A 15,947-nucleotide genomic window follows, 5' to 3' on the forward strand; every position below is an offset into this window, starting at 1 on the left:
TCAATCCTTTGGTCGGGAAGATCCCCAGGAGAAAGAAACGGCAACTCACTCTGGTATTCTTGCCTGGAGAATTCCTTGTACAGAGGAGCCTCGCAGGCTATAGTCCATGGGGTCGCAAAGAGTCAGACATAACGAGTGACTAACATTTAAGTATTATTATCAAGGAGGAATGATAAATGATCATAATACCATAAAGAAGTAAAATTAAGTTTTATCAGGAAGTGTGTGTACTCTCAGACCAGAGCTTGAGAATTTCGTGTCAGTGCAGGTCTAAGAAACCAGCAATTAAATGCCACTTTTTTTTTTTTAAACCAATGTGAAAATCATTTTATTTTTGGTGCCATTATGTTTGTTTAAAAATTTTTACTCTTTTGTTATTTATTTATTTAAAATATAGTTGATGTACAATATTTTATACATTTCAGATATGCAACATAATGACTCACAGTTTTTAAAGTTGCTATTCCATTTATAGTTATTGTACAGTATTGGGTATATTCCCTGTGTTGTGTGATATATTCTTGCAGTTTATTTTATTACCTAGTAGTCTGTGTCTCTGAATCCCCTGCCCCTCTTTTGCCCTCCCCTCCCCCTTCTCCCCACTGTAAAGGCCATATTTTATACAGTCTGACACCCTGTGTAGAATCTGCCTGCCTGTGACTGTGCGCTGATGAAATTTTACTTTGTTCCCCTTGAACCTGATCAGGGTCCAGAGGTGATCAGGGAAGTATTCCTATATAGTATTGACAAAATAAAAGCATATAAACTAGCTTTTAAGATTTCGGGACACTGGCTTATAACCACCAGAACTACAAAAATAAACTCTAGCCATCTGTAAAGGTAAACCATTCTACCAAGAGTTGACTGCTCTGAATTTTCCAGGTTCTAGCACTGCCTAGCTATGTCACTTAGAGCAATTTGCTTTATTCATGTATCTCTACTTGCTTCAAAGTCTGTAACCACAAGGTATAGACCACCTTTAAGGCCCTTTCCGATTCTAATAACCTATGGCTGCAAATGCCATGAGGTAAACCTATTTGCTTCTGTTTTCACATGTATATTTGTAGGGGTAAATGGGCCTTCAATTCTGTGTTTGGTAAACAGGAGCCTAGTAGTATAGGTTAGAGTTAGTTTATATTCAAACCATTGTTACCTTGCTGGATTCAGGGAAGATCAAGAGCTCTGATGGACATGGAGATGCTCAGATGATCAATCCACACTTTGTTTTCTCTGCAGGAAGAGAGGATATTTTCAAAATATAAAAGGCTCATTGATGTCGCAAAGTGAAACTAGCGATTCAAATATAGGGTTTTCATCTTCAAAGGCCTTTATAAGCAGGAGGTTTGGTGGGACCTGGGGTGAGAGGTTCTGGAATCCAAACAAATAGGGTCAGATGTCAAAGCAGGACTCCTTGGATCCAGAGCCACCATCTCTCTGCCGAGGTCAAACGTGCTTGTTCAGAAGTCTGGTTTCATGTGTGTTTCTGTCTGTGTGTAGGTCCTTCTGAAATAGCTTTCCGTAGTTTATTAGGCATTCAGGATCAAAGTCAAGCCAGGGATTGTTCGTGCGTCACCTAAGTTAAAAAGCCCAGAATTAATATGGTGAGGGGAGTGGGCTCATGAAATCTGGGCTGCTTTTCTAACTTCTTTCCTCATAAGTACGTGGCTTCTCTGAGGGCTCTCTGCCACATTTTAAACATTACAATCACTGAAGTGTCTCTACTTTGGCATGATCTTGACAAGGACTAGTAAGAATTAGCATTTTAAAAGTTAACTTATTAAGTGTTCTGAGGCATTCTAATGAAGGTCACTTTTTAACATTAGGCCAATGCTTTTGAATCTCCCAACCACTTCCTGCTTCCCTGTACATTCTAGTCACCCTCTCCTCCTGAACAGGTCACAGGATTGCACAAGCCCACACTCCCTTCTATACCTGTCAAATCGTACTCGTTCCTCAAATCCTTACTTGACTTCTCCAGCTGGACTAATTCTTCTCTCCTTGGTGGTCCACAAATACTTTGCCTGTTCCTCTGCTATAGAGCTTCTCAACAGCACGTGACTGAGGCGGACAGTGTCTGCAGGAATATGAAGTCTGCGTGAGGGGGGTCTGCATCCTGTTTGTGCTTGCAGCCCCAGTGCCCTGTATCCGGAAGGAATTTAATGGGTCTTTGTTACATAGTAAGAAATAGGACAACTGATAACCATCTTTGCCTTTTATATCAGTAACCATGAAGCCTCAGATGAGTAAGAACAACAGACCCAGGTGTACCATGAAGTGAATGTTTTTTTTTCCCGAATTCATCACTTCGAGGCCGATAATGTGCTGTTTCAGGGCACACTAACCACCACTTTGGGCAAGTCTGGTGTTTTCCTTTTCTTCAAAACTGCTACTTAACTTGGGGTGTTGAGTCTTCATGGAGCTGTTTATCCCTAGGCTGAGGCATCTCGGAGGAATCTTGTAGAAGCAACAGTCTAGAAACAACAGTCTCGAAACAGTGCGTCCAGGAATGAGCTCAACATGACGTAGAAACAGATGCCCCAGCTTGTGTGATTATAAAAAATATACCAGGCAGCTTTCTTCCTCATCTCTTCATTATTCACTAAAACAATCCAGCAAGCTTTGTTTTGTTGCTAATTACGCTTTGCAGTCCTAGTGTTAGTGCAACTTTGGACAGTGTTAATCATTTGCAGGGAACATAGTTTTGGTTGGTTTGTTGGTTTTTTAGCCTTTACAGTAAATAATTTTAGGCTTACAAAAGCGTTATAAAAGTAGGAGAGAGCCTCTATATCTCATTCACCAGCTTCCCCTGATGTTGTCATCTGCCATGACCACAGTGCTGTGATCCGAAGAGGATCACACAATTCCTGACACAATTCCTATCGCTTTATTCACTGTTTCTCCCACAAATGCCCTTGTCTGGTTCAGGATCCAACCTGGGAGAGCCCCACTACATTCTGTTGGCCAACCGAACTGCTTCCTCACACTGTTGTGGTTCTTGGGTCCCCTTGCCTTTCATGATTTTGACCGTTTCACAACATCCCCGCCAGTTACTCCCTCCCTTTGAAGTTGCCTGATGTTTTCTTATTTTAGACTGAGGCTATGCATTTGGGGGAGAAATACCATGGAAGAGATATTGCACCATTCTCAGTATATGGAAAACATTTCGAATTTGCCCCTTGAAAGATAATTGCTCTTTTTATTATTATTATTTTATCATCTCTGGATTCTCAGGAATTTTGTAGATCACTCAGTGACTTAGAATTTGGAATTATGATTCACAGACCAAGATTCCTTTAGGAGACCATTCTATTCCCTGCCTCTGGGGAACCTGAGACAGGCCAGGGCTGGGGTTCCTGCTCTGTGTCCTGTGGGCAGAGACTCATCACCAGCCAGCAGCCTCTCCTCCTGCCCAAGCAGTTCTCAGTCCATGACACCCAGCCCCCTAGCCCTTCTGTACTGACGCCGCACCGCTTCTGGGCTTGGGTACGTCTGGAAGACACTACCTCCCCCACCAGGGGACCATGATGTGGGTCTAGGTCCTGGGATGGGAGCAGGGGCAGCACCAGCAAGAGGGCAGGCAGGGGGGCAGGAGGGACAGAGACTGGGTGCTCAGTCTGCAGCCCCTCATCCACCCATTGCCATGCGGCCAGGGCTGCTCCAGGACCCTTGCTGGCTTCCTTATCTGCGAGATGGGAATAATTACGCCCACCTCACATGGGTGCCCTAAACTAAATAAGGTCACATCATGTCGGGGAGAAGTGCCTCATCCAGGACCAGGCCCCTAGCACATGGGGTGGGGGGTGACCACTCACTGAGCCTCAGAACTTGTGTTTCCACAGGCCGTGCATGCCCTATCCCAGGTCACCCAAATGCTGGGCTGCTGAGATCTTGTTGTTCTTACTTGGCCGAGTAGAAACTCAGTTCCCAGAGAAGCCAAGCCCCTGACTCTAGTCACACGACTGTAAGTGGTTGAGTTAGGGTTGAACCCAGGTCTGTCTGGTTCCTGTGAAGAAAACTGAGCGCCGAAGAATTGATGCTTTTGAACTGTGGTGTTGGAGAAGACTCTTGAGTGTCCCTTGGACTGCAAGGAGATCCAACCAGTCCATTCTGAAGGAGATCAGCCCTGGGATTTCTTTGGAAGGAATGATGCTAAAGCTGAAACTCCAGTACTTTGGCCACCTCATGCGAAGAGTTGACTCATTGGAAAAGACTCTGATGCTGGAAGGGATTGGGGGCAGGAGAAGAAGGGGACAACAGAGGATGTGATGGCTGGATGGCATCACGGACTCGATGGACGTGAGTTTGAGTGAACTTCGGGAGTTGGTGATGGACAGGGAGGCCTGGTGTGCTGCGATTCATGGGGTCGCAAAGAGTCGGACACGACTGAGCGACTGAACTGAACTGAACTGTCTGGTTCCATGATCCACTGTACCCCACGCTTCACAGAAACATCACAAGCATCACACCTTGGTTAATCTGCAGACACAGAGGACTTCAGATGAAATGTTCACAGATGTAATGAAAATAATTGCAAGCCTTGTAGGAAGAGTCAGAGGGTGGAGGTCAGCATTTATGTAGCTAGATTTGAGCTTGGAGAGCAAGGAAAGACAAGTCAATGCTTCTTCCAATTCCCAGCTTACAGATGGGAGAATGAAGGTATTTGTCTGAAATCAGCTGTTAGGCTCTGGGGCCGGGGGCACTTGGCGAAAGTGCCAGTGCACGCTATGGAGAAAACAGTTCTGACACATGAACTTTTAATGACCCACAAGGTATGGCTTTGCATGTTGTGTGACACATACACAAGAAACAAAAGGGAACAAACTTAACAGGATGAGAGGTGATGCAGACGACTTAATCCATGTTTCCGGAAGCTCTCTGTCCAATGCAGGAAGTTCATTTCGGTTCAGTTGCTCAGTCGTGCCTGACTCTTTGCAACCACATGGACTGTGGCACGCCAGGCTTTCCTGTCCATCACCAACTCCTGGAGCTTGCTCAAACTCATGTCCATCAAGTTGGTGATGCTATCCAACCATCTCCTCCATCATCCCCTTCTCCTCCTGCCTTCAATCTTTCCCAGCATCAGGGTCTTTTCCAAGTAGTCAGTTCTTCCCATCAGGTGGCCAAACTATTGGAGCTTCAGCTTCAGCATCAGTCCTCGCAGTGAATATTCAGTGTTGATTTCCTTTAGGATAGACTGGTTGGATAGACTCCTTGCTGTCCAGGGGACTCTCAAGAGTGTTCTCCAACACCACAGTTCAAAATCATCAGTTCTTCACCTCTCAGCTTTCTTTATGGTCCAGCTCTCACATCCATACATGACTGCTGGAAAAACCATAGCTTTGACTACAGACCTTTGTCGGCAAAGGAATGCAGGAAGGCTCCACTGTAATCCAGAAAGAGAGAAAGGTGCATGAACTAAAAACAGGGTTGGTGGTGCTGGCTAGGTGTGTGAGCAAGACAGAGGAGAGAATTCAACTTGGTGGATGAGAGAACCTCAGCTGGCTGTTGAGGGAAAAAAAAGCTGAGGAATGGGGAAAGAGGAAGGAGATGGACAAGCACCTGTGCCCACCAAATTGCATGGGTGCAATGTGAGGCCTGGTCTGCCTGTAGCTGAGTAGAGGCAGTGGAGACACTTGGGGTGAGAGGTGGTGTGGGGTTCCTTTCTGAAGAGCACTGGAAGCAGAGGAGGAGAAAACAGCTTTGGGCATCTTGGCTGACTGGAGGAGGGTGTGCCTGGGGACACGGCAACTGTCCACACTCTGCGCACTATGTAGGGACCCTCAGGCAATGGGCCTCGGGCATCCTGGTCCCACTGACAAAGCCCATCCCAATTCAGAAATGATCATGAGGGACGATGGCCAACTCAGCGGGCGTCTTCCAGCCCCAGCAGAAAGGCGGTTCCTGCCTTGGAGCATTAGTCTCTCCAAACCTGACATGACAGTCCTCCAGTTCAGCCAGCCCCCTGCCCCTATGCACAGAGCATCCTTGAGACTCTGAGTGGCTTCCATGAGGGTGGGTCAACAGAAAAAAATCGATGGTTTTAATTTAAAGATAAGTAAGTAAGTGAAGTCTATCAGTTGTGTTTGGCTCTTTGCGACCCCGTGGACTGTAGCCTACCAGGCTTCTCCATCCATGGAATTCTCCAGGCATGAATACTGGAGTGGGTTACCATTTCCTTCTCCAGGGGATCCTCCTGACCCAGGGATCGGACCCGGGTCTCCCACATTGGAGGCAGACGCTTTAACCTCTGAGCCACCAAGAAAGATAGGAATGGATAAATAAAATTGCTGCTAAGGAGACACATACCTAAGTAGGCTACAGTCTTATCTTGTTTGTTGTTTTTTGTTGTTTAGGTACTGAGTTGTGTCTGACTCTTTCCACCCTATCAACTGGAGCCTGGCAGGCTCCTCTCTCCATGGGATTCTCCAGGCAAGAATACTGGAGTGGGTTGCCATTTCCTCCTCCAGGGGATCTTCCCAACTTGGGGATCAAAATCCTGCATTACAGGCAGAGTCTTTACTTCTGAGCCATTGGGGAAGCCCAATGGATAGTCACAGTGGCAGTAATAACAAGAATATTGATCATTTGCAACCAGTTTCTTTAACTGACTTGGTAAAAGTATGACTTCATCACTACTTTCTTACACCTCTAAGAATATGATCCTGTTATAATCCATTTTTCTGGCACGTTCATTTATTCCTCCTACCTCACTACCCAGGTCTAGAGGCTTATGTGAATATTCCTTAGTGAATATGGATCTGTAATACAACCCAGTTTTTCAGATATACTACACTGTCTCCCTAATGTGTTCATTACTTAAAGGTTACTTATAAGTAAACAATGAATCATTCTGTTTTCTCCCATCTGTTCTCCAGTACTTTTGAAGTTGATGGGGAAAAAAAGGATTAACTTGGATTTTAAAATGAAAGAGATTGGTCAGAGTTGAAATTCAAGACTGGTCATACGATTCCTTTCAAATTAGAGTTGTGGGCTGCGATGGTTATTAGGAGTTTGCTTAGAATTTTGGAGTTGAAAAGAATGATTGTTTTAATAGGACTTACAAAAATCAGCCAAAAGGGCTGGCAGCATGCCTAGACAGTGAGAGCCCTGATTTTAGGAACTGTTTTTTTTTTTTTTTTAATAATTCCATCTCATATTTGTAATAGACTTTAAAGCACATGATAATAACTAATGCTGTATTATTATTATTGTCACTTACTGCTTTATTGAATACCTGGTGCCTACTCTGTACCTAGGCTTCCCTGGTAAAGATCCCACCTGCAATGTGGGAGACCTGGATTTGATCCCTAGATTGGGAAGATCCCCTGGAGGAGGACATGGCAACCCACTCCAGTGTTCTTGCCTGGAGAATTCCCATAAACAGAGGAGCCTGGCAGGCTGCAGTCCATGCGGCCACAAAGAATAAGACATGACTGAGCAACTAAGCATGGCACAGCACTCTGTACCTAGTATTGTGGGAGATCTCAAAGTAAATAAAGGAGAAGGAAAAAAATTGGTGCCCTTTCAGAGATCTCTTTGATCTGTGCTAACACAAATGCACATCTGAGGTCTTAGAGTGCCATCAAATGTAAAGTCATTCATGCTCCCTAAGGTTACACAGTGTACGACTCCAACTGTACAGCATTCTGAAAAAGCAAAACTATGGAGATGCTGGAAAGACCAGTAGGTGCCAGGGATTAGAGGGGAAGGAGGGATAAACTGGTAGAGCACAGGGGATTGTGCTTAAAATATTTATTTTTTTATTTGGCTGCACCAGGGCTTAGTTACAGCATGAAAGATCTTTAGTTGTGGCATGTGGAATCTAGTTCCATGAACAGGGGTCAAACCTGGGGCCCCTGCATTGGGAGCATGGAGTCTTAGCCACTGGACCACCAAGGGATTCCTGAGCACGGGGCGGGGGGTTGTGGGGGGGGAGGGGGGGCGGTGGGAGGGGGGGCGGACGGGGGTGGGGTGGGGGGGAATCTTTAGGGCAATGAAGCTCTCCTGTGATGGATACATGGTATCTGCATCCATCAAAATCCACAGAACTGAATAACATGAAGAGTGAACCTAGGTATGAGCTGCGGGCTTGTGTTAGCAGGGATCTGTTAATATTGGCTCAGCAGTTGTAACACATATGTGCTACACTGATGGAGATGTTAATAATAGGGGAAGCTGTTGGGAGGGGTAAGGGGAGTTACGTGGGGACTCTAGTTTTTTTTTTTTTTTTACTTGAAATATGGTTGATTTACAATGTTGTGTTAGTTACAGGTATTTAGCAAAGTGGTTCAGAGAAGGCAATGGCAACCCACTCCAGTACTCTTGCCTGGAAAATACCATGGACAGAGGAGCCTGGTGGGCTGCAGTCCATAGGGTCGCTAAGAGTCAGACACGATTGAGCGACTTCACTTTCACTTTTCCCTTTCATTCATTGGAGAAGGCAATGGCAACCCACTCCAGTGTTCTTGCCTGGAGAATCCCAGGGACGGGGGAGCCTGGTGGGCTGCCGTCTATGGGGTCGCACAGAGTCGGACACGACTGAAGCGACTTAGCAGCAGCAGCAGCAGCAGCAAAGTGGTTCAGTTATGCGTGTGTGCTAAGTCACTTCAGTTGTGTCCGACTCTTTGCAACCCTATGGACTGTATGTAGCCGGCCAGGTTCCTCTGTCCATGGAGTTGTCCCGGCAAGAATACTGGAGTGGGTTGCCATGCCCTCCTCCGGGGGATCTTCCCAACCTCAGGTCTCGAACCTGCGTCTCTTATGTCTCCTGCATTGATAGGCAGGTTCTTTACCACTAGCACCCCCAGGAAGGCCCAATTCTGAGCAACAGGAAAGAGCTGAGAAAGCTATTTCTGTTCCTTCTCCTCTTCCCTTTCTCCTCATCTCAGGGTGGCCCTACCCATCAGATTCCCTCCAGACCCAGGTGTGAGAGCAGTCCTTTGGCTGAGTACGGGAGGAGGGCACTGCAATAGATACTGCCTGGGGTCCCGGCGTGTCTACCTCCCACCCCTGCCAAGTGCCCTCCAGCCCTGTGGGCTCCATGCCCCATTCTCGAGCAAAGAGCAAGGTAAACTCTCCCTCTTTCCCACCTAATAGATACTTATGTGCCAACATAATTTGATGAATACCAAACAGTATTTTTTCATTCTAGAATACTTAGATATCTGATCTAATACACTGTAGAACAGAAGGCAGTGAATCCTGCTTGTCCATTCTAATTGATAAAACCAGTCTCCATTTACTGAAATTTTACCAGTTTCCTCAGGTTTTACCATTTTACTCAGGCTTTGACCTGGGACGTTTTCACAATTGATTTCCACCCCAGTGTTCACAGATAAGGAAGACTCCCGGGAATGTTAAGTTATCTTCCTGAAGCCCCAGGGCTGGAGTGGAGACCTGGATCTTACCTCTTGATCTTACCCACCCTCCTTGATCCCCTTCCGCCTCTACAAGCAATGAAGAAACAGGGCACTGGAGACTGACAGATGAAGATAAAAATGTAGTGATATCGTCAATCAAATCAATTGTAGATTGTGACTTTAGGTCTGAGAAAAGTTCTCACTAATATCCTCTTAGTGCCCCCTGCCCCCAGCCAGGCATAGAACTGAAGTCACCCCCACCACCACCCTGCAGGTGGCAGTCCCTGACTCCAGATTGCTCTCTGATGACGTCTGGGTAGAGAGGTTAGATAAGAGTGATTCCTCTGTGTTTCTAAAGAATTACTGTCAAACTACTAATAAATTAGGTCTATCCTATCAAGGTAGCAGCTTCCCAGGTAGCTCAAATGTTAAAGAATCCATCTGCAACTCAGGAGACCTGGGTTGGGAAGATTCCCTGGAGAAGGGCATGGCAACCCCCTCCAGTATTCTGGCCTGGAGAATCCCGATGGATGGAGGCTACAAGTCTATGGGGTCACAAAGAGTTAGTCACAATTGAGCAATTTTCACTTTCACTTTATCAAGGTAGGTGGACCAATGGGTTCCTCCCACCTGTCAGCAACTCCTTCTTTGGTGCAGAGGGTGGGGCCTGAGGCCAGAAGGGTTACTTTGTGGAGGCTCCTCAAAAAGAAAAATCTGAATTAAGAAGGGAGTTTCCTTACAGTTTTAGTCAGCTCAGGCTGCAATGAAAAGTACCACAGCCTGGGGGCTTAAACAGTAGGAATTTATTTCTCATTATTCTGGTGTCCGAGATGAAGGCACCAGCAGATTTGGTGAATGGTGGGAACCCATTTCTTGGTGTATAGTCTCTTCCTGGTGGGGAAAGAAAGAGACAGAGACGGGGGCTCTGGTCTCTCTTCCTCTTCTTATAAGGGCACTGATCTCATCCCGGGGCCCCATCCTCATGACTTCACATAAACCTACTTATCTGAACATCTTCACCTCCTAAAACCATCTCGTTGGGTGTTAGCCTTCAACATAAGGATTTAGGGGCACAAACATTCAGGGTATAGCTCTTCCCTCCCCTGTCCTGTCTCCTGAGAAACCAGACGAACAGGAACTTTGAGCAAACTGAATGCAGCAATGCTCCTTCAGAACTCTGGGCACTTACAGTCCTGCTTTCTACATAGTGTTTTAAAGCAGGTATGTGAAATTAAATCACAGCTCCATCATTCACTAGCTGTGTGGCTGTAGGTGACTCTTTCAACTTTACTGAGCTTTGTTTTCTGTATCATAAACAACAAAAAATAATGGTACACCAAGCACTGCTTTGAATCTTTCAGTGGAGTGAGTGTGAAGGACATAGCATGGGAAGTGCTCAGGAAATATTAACAGAGGGACACATAATTTCAGGGAGGTTATCATGTGAAAAAAAAATGCACAGTCGACTTGATAAGAGCTGGTGGTTTGTATCAGTGCCAGTGGTGGTTCCTTCTTTCTTTGGTGGAAACTTTGAACTGACTTCCTAATAGAATTAGAGTTTAAGCTGCTGGTCAGAGCTGGGCAGCAGCATATTACTAGGATGGGAAAAAGACCAAAGAAACCTTTGGAAGTTCCCGTTGGTGGGGAAGGTGGAATGCAGATGTCACCTTTGTTTGCAGGGCTGTGAGTGATGGCGGTTCCTGTGGGCAGAAAATGGTCACTGTGGGAGATTTAGGGCATTTGTCCTCAGAAGTCACGGTGAGACTCCCAGTGGAATGATGGGAGCTGAAGGAAACTTCGAGATGACTGGTCCAGGTCACTCCTTTAACAGATTAGGGAAGTGAGAGCTGGAGAAGTCTGGTGATTCATACCCTCGAAGCCTGTTAACTAGTGCCGGCCCTGGTGTACAACACCCAGCCTCTCCATGTCAATCAGTGGTTTCTCTCTTTAACCATCCTGTTTTGTCAAATAAGTTAATAATCTAAAACCAGACATATCTTTTATCTCAGGAGCTTAAGAATCCCACTAAAATTTTTTTAAAGTATATTTTAAAGGGCAGGAACTATTAATTATTAAGCATCCACATGTACTAAGATACCAGGAGTCCTACATGGGCTGAAGTTTGGTATTTTTGCTCGAAAATCACTGCAGACAGTGACTACAGCCATGAAATTAGTATATATGCTGCCTAAGCGAGCACTGCAGCCATTAAATTAAAAGACTTGCTCTTTGGAAGAAAAGCTATGACAAACCTAGACAGCATATTAAAAAGCAGAGACATCACTTTGTTGACAAAGGTCCATATAGTCAAAACTGTGGTTTTTCTAGTAGTCATGCATGGATGTGAGAGTTGGACCATAAAGAAGGCTGAACATGGAAGAATTGATGCCTTTGAACTGTGGTGCTGGAGAAGATTCTTGAGAGTCCCTTGATCGGCCATGAGATCAAACCAGTCAATCCTAAAGGAAATCAGTCCTGAATATTAATTGTAAGGACTGATGCTGAAGCTCCAATCCATTGGCCACCGATGCAAAGAGTCGACTTATTGGAAAAAGCCTGATGCTGGGAGATTGAAGACAGGAGGAGAAGGGGACAACAGAGGATGGGATGATTGGATAGCATCACTGACTCAATGTACATGAGTTTGAGCAAACTCTGGGAGATGGTAAAGGACAGGGAAGCCTGGCTTGCTGCAGTCCATGGGGTCCTAAAGAGTCAGACAGGAGCAACTGAACAACAACGAGAGGGTGTTTCCCTTTTCACTGAAGAAACTGAAACCCAGAAAGTTCAAGGGCTAGATCACAGGGACAAGATGCCTCGAGGCCAAGCCTTTACAGCTCTAGAGAAATCTGTTTATCTGAGGGCCAGTGTTCATGTGTTCATGTAAATATTTGTGACAATTTCCAAGCAGGCAGAGATGATCCTTTGAGATACTGATTTTTTCAAAATTTTTTCCTCTGATTTTTGGTGATTCTAAAGAGCTAATTTAAAAACTCAATTCAGTCCTTGATATGCTTTTTTTAAACAATATTGAAATTGATGTCATTTTTAACAATTTTGAGAGCTTCTTGCAGGTTTTGTTAAAGTTATATAAAGTAGAAATAAAATACGGAAAAGGAAATGGCAACCCACTCTAGTATTCTTGCCAGGAAAACCCCATGGACAGAGGAGCCGAGTGGACCACAGTCCATGGTGTCGCAAAGGGTCAGACATGACGTAGAGACTGAACAACAGCAACTGTATAGCACATGAAACTATATTTAATATTCTGTGATAAACCATAATGGGAAGGAATATTAAAAAGAGAATAATATATATGTATGTATCAGAATCACTTTTCTGTATAGCAGAAATTAACACATTATAAATCAACTATATTTCAATAAAATTTAAAAAGGAAATAAAATGAAATATTTGACATTAGCCTTTCATGAGAGCTCTCTAAAATTTTCTATTGCCTGTTTATATGTTTCTGCTTTAAAAAATGTGTTCATTGTTGAAAATTTGGAGAATTTCAATAAAGATCCACCCATAGCAAAGATTTGCTCATATTCCCACCACCCAGAGAAAATGACCATTAATATTTTGGTGTGTGTGCTTTAATTGCCGAGCTGTGTCGCTCAATCGTGTCCGACTCTTTGTGACCCCATGGACTGGCTCCCTCTGTCCATGGGGATTCTCCAGGCAAGAAGGAGAGGGTTGCCACGCTCTTCTCCAGGGGCCCAGGGATCGAACCTAGGTCTCCCACATTGCAAGCAGATTCTTTACCTCTGAGCCACCAGGGAAGCTCATGAATACTGGAGTGGGTAGCGTATCCCTTCTCCAGGGGATCTTCCTGACCGAGAAGTTGAACTGCAGTCTCTTGCATTGTAGTCCGATGCTTTACCAGCTGAGCTACCAGGGAGGCCTGTGCATTAATTAATGGGCTGTTTTTTTTAGTTTACAGAAAGAATGAGAGGAAAGGAGAGTTGGCATAGATTCCCTCAGCTCCTCCCCTCGAGTTTCTCCTGTTACCCACATTTTGCCTCAGTGTGGCACATTGGTTGATAGATTATGATGAAAGAGTTTACATAAGGGTTCACTCCTTGTGCTGTATATTCTGGTTTTGACAAATGCATAAGGACATGTAGCCACCATTTGAGTATCACACAGAATAGTTTTTCACTCTTCAAGAAAGCATACATAGAATTAATTTTGACAGTAAAGAATCTGCCTGCAATGTGGGAAACCTGGGTTGCATCCCTGGGTCCGGAAGATCCCCTGGAGGAGGGCGTGGCAACCCACTCCAGTATTCTTGATTGGAGAATCCTCATGGATAGAAGAGCCTGGCAGGCTACAGTCCATGGGGTTGCAAAGAGTCAGACACCACTGAGTGATGAAGAACAACACACACATTCGAAATTTAATATATTTATATGTTCTTTAGTTTTTTAATAGAGGTGGTTGTTCTTCTTTGATTATAAAAGTAACACATGTTTATAATAATAGTGCTGGCACACAGAACCACTGAAATGAATCATCTAAAAGATGGCAGTTTTTAAAAGAACATGTTTATTTTATGAATTCCATTAGGTGCACATCAGGAAACAATCATGTAAGTTTTAAGGCCCAGATCTTAGCGCTGGAGGGCTGCCTTTGCCTCTGTGGTTTTTGCGTGAATTAGTGATTAAGCCTTGAGCCACCAGGGAGGTGAAACCTGAATGGTTCACCCACACAGCCCACGGAAGACCTGCTGTGCGTCCTGGAGGGTGGGTAGGTTTAAAAGTCTTCATTCTGGGTTTTCTCTCCAACACCCGCCCCTCGAAAAGGGCAGCCAGGGCGCCTTGGCCTACAGAGATGGGGCCAGGCGGCTGCGAGGCGCAGTGGCCCTGGTGGGGAGGAGCAAATGTTCCTCGCTCCCCCGGCCCCAGGCGAGGCTGGGGAGTTCTTGGGGTAGGGGTGGGGCCGAGCTTAGGGGGGCCGGGCTGGGGGTGCTGGTATGGGGGGAGTCGTTGGCTGCGGATGGAAGGGAGCCGGGCTGAGGCACGTAGCTGAGGAGAAGAGGAGCTAGGGTCTGGGGGCAGTGTAGCAGGGCCGCCAACGCGGTGGGGGGATATCCTCGTGGTAGATGGGGGTGGGGTTGGGAATGGTTGGGAGAATGGTGGGGGTAGCGGGGCTGCTGCCAAGGTAGCCTGGGATAGGGGTGGGGCTGGGGGGGTTGTCTAGGGGCCAAACTGGAGGCGTGGCCTGAAGCAAGTGGCAGAGCCGAGCCTAGGCAGTGGCCAGGGGACAGGCGTGGCGTGGCCTGGGGGAGGTGGAAGGAGAGCCGGACTAGGGGCGGGGCGTGGGCATGGGCGTGGCCAGTGAAGGGCGTGGCGTGGCCCAGGGGCGGAAGGAGAGCCCTGCGGGGGGCGTGGCCGTTCGGGGGCGTGGCCAGAGAACGGGCGTGGCCTGGCCTGGGGCGGAAGAAGAGTCCTGCCGGGGGCGTGGCCCGGGCGGGGGCGTGGCCTGGGCAGGGAGGCGGAGGCTGGTGTGCTCCGCCCCGCGCTCGTCGCGCCGCATCCGAGCCCGCCAGCTCAAAGTCGATTCGCCAGAGCTGAGGCTTCTCCGCGGCTCCGGCGTGCTCAGAGCTTCGCGGGGCCAGGCAGGACCGATCCTAAGTCGCCAGGACCTCTAGGATCGGCCGACTTCGGAGGCTCCTGCGAGCGGGGCCGCTGTAGGTGAGGCTGCGCTGGGGCACGGGGCGCTGGGCCGGCGGTCTGCAGCGTCGGTGCCTGGGTGTCCACAGGGAGCCCGAGTCCAGGAGCGGAGGTACCCCAACGCCGGCCCTGCAGCCTGGGCGTGAGGTTCGCTCAGTGCGTTTGCTGCGCGGCCGGGCGGCCCCGGACCGTGGGACTCCAGCCCCGCGCGCCCGGGGACCCTCAGGACTTGACCCGCCGCGGGCTGCGGGAGGGACAAAGGCGCGGGGCGGCCGCGCCGCCCAGGGGATGCGCTGGAGAACTTCGCTCCCTGGTGCCCCGGGCCTCATCTCCCGAGAGAGACGGCGGGATCCCGAGCTGGAGGGTGGGCTCCAGGGCCGTTTTCCTTCCACTTGTGGTCGGCGTGGTGGGGGTTGTCGGCACCCCAGCCCCCGGGGTTACAGACCAGTGCTGCGCCCACGTTTGGGGAACTCGGGTGACCTGAGCGGACGGCCACCATCTGGCTGTACTGTCTCAGAGCCCGATCAATGCCCTCCCCCAATCCCTCCAGGTGCGGGAAAAGAGCCAAACCAACCAAGCAGACAAACAAAACTCTCAAAACTCTTTCGGTCAGTTGCTTCCCAGCACTGGACAGTCTTGTCGATGAGTAGAATAACTTGAGTTTATTTAGCACTTGTTACCAAGGCCGTCTAAATTCGTGTGTCCCGCGGTGCTCCCGCGTCTCACCTCTTTTTCCGTGCCTGTGTTTTCTACCCTGTTATCCCTGCCAAGTCCCCAAGTTCTGTGCGCGCCTTCTCTAGCAGGCACAGAAACGTTACCTTTTTTTTCCACACCCCGCCCCCCCAACCTCCTAACGAACGCTACCTTTCTGTGTCCCCCTTCTACCAGGCTTCCTCAATGCAGTGTCCCC

At 47.5% G+C, this 15,947-nt stretch overlaps 1 protein-coding gene across 3 annotated transcripts in view; it reads left to right on the forward strand.

The window, feature by feature from the left end:
- Window positions 1-15,947, forward strand: part of SPATA13 (spermatogenesis associated 13) — a 233,486-nt gene that overhangs the window by 112,384 nt on the left and 105,155 nt on the right. The window contains exon 1 of one of the 3 annotated variants that reach the window (XM_070380510.1): window positions 14,896-15,058. The exons of 1 other annotated variant lie outside the window; for it this stretch is intronic. The gene's annotated coding sequence lies outside the window, so the exon portion shown is untranslated. Of the gene's footprint in view, window positions 1-14,895; window positions 15,059-15,947 lie in introns of those variants that run through there. One more of the 3 variants, XM_070380511.1, reaches the window with a different exon arrangement.

Source organism: Bos mutus, chromosome 12, assembly GCF_027580195.1.
Source record: "Bos mutus isolate GX-2022 chromosome 12, NWIPB_WYAK_1.1, whole genome shotgun sequence".
Classification (NCBI taxonomy): domain Eukaryota; kingdom Metazoa; phylum Chordata; class Mammalia; order Artiodactyla; family Bovidae; genus Bos; species Bos mutus.